The sequence below is a fragment of the Gobio gobio genome (assembly GCF_949357685.1).
Source record: "Gobio gobio genome assembly, chromosome: 19".
NCBI lineage: Eukaryota > Metazoa > Chordata > Actinopteri > Cypriniformes > Gobionidae > Gobio > Gobio gobio.
Genome location: NC_137112.1, coordinates 25,136,114 through 25,137,318, shown reverse-complemented (window position 1 = coordinate 25,137,318; position 1,205 = coordinate 25,136,114). Strand labels below are relative to the sequence as shown.

The 1,205-nt window shown below is 42.2% G+C and overlaps 1 long non-coding RNA gene across 1 annotated transcript; it reads right to left on the bottom strand.

Moving 5' to 3' along the window:
• Positions 1-225: 225 nt before the first annotated feature.
• LOC307142986 lies at positions 226-976 on the bottom strand. The gene is made up of 4 exons (XR_013818547.1): positions 906-976; positions 675-769; positions 535-585; positions 226-315 (listed from the first exon to the last, which is right to left on the bottom strand). It is a non-coding gene; the product is annotated as an uncharacterized lncRNA (long non-coding RNA).
• Positions 977-1,205: the final 229 nt, after the last annotated feature.

Here is a 1,205-nt window from a genome sequence, read left to right as displayed (position 1 = left end):
GAGCTCTAGCGTGTTTGTCTTCACCAGGAAATTCTGTGGATGAACGTCATTATGAAAAACGCCATGCTCGATGCAGTGTTGCACTGCCAGCACAGCCTGTCTCATGATGACCCGAGCTGTGGTTTCATCCAGTGGAGGATCACGAAGGATGAAGTGGAGCAAGTTCTCGCAGGGTTCAGGGAACTCCATTATGAGGTCGAATGTCCGAGGATGTTCAAACCAGTCGTACAGTCGGATGACGTAGGGGCTTGTGGGTTCTTGCCTCATCATGAGCAGCAGCGCCACTTCTGTTACGAGAGGTGTGGGATGCCCGGGCTAGAGAAAAGTAGTAGACAGAAGGTTAGCTGGGTCAAAATCTGAAGAAAACATATCATTTTTAAATGTACTTTTCTTTGATCTTTATAGATACGATCATCAGAGCCTTTCCAGGTTTACTGATCTATTACATTTACACCTAATGCTTCCTCCAGGAGTATTGACTACAGTAATCAGCACTTAAACAACAAATACACATTTAACTTTTGACCAACTTACAATATCAAGATAACGATCGTTGTTGATCTTGCGCATCTGCTTGATGGCAATCTGCAAAAAAACCCACAAAAAAAAACAATGTTCAATAACTGTAACAGTGTTCAAACGCCTGTTTGTACAATTCAGCAAAATTGCTTTACCTTTTTGCCATCAAGTTTCCGTGTTCCCTTGAACACTCTTCCGAATCCTCCGGATCCAATCATCTCTCCCACGGTATAGAGAGTCTCAAAGGAGTCTGAAAAACAAAATATGAGAAATATATGAGCTTGCTGGATCCTTTGTTTTATATTAAAAATAACAGTGCAAACAAGACAATAATAATACTGTTTAAAACAATGTTGGAGAAATAATGTCTGTGGACTGACCCTTACTTGGCTTGACGCCGGAGTGATCTGGATCAGGTGATGATGGACCAGGATCGGGTTCTGGCTCCAGATCCGCTGGAGGAACAAACGGCTCCACAACATCCTCAGCACTGAGACAACAGCAGAGGAGCGAGCGCCTCATAGCCTGACACACGTTCCTGAAGAAAGAACGATCTCCTTTCCTCTTCTTACATTCTGCAGGTTTTTCTGAAATGAAGAAAACAAAACTGAATTATTAGAAACATCTTTGACGTCGAAATAGGCAATGATATAATGACATACCTTACATTTTACTGTTAAATCCAG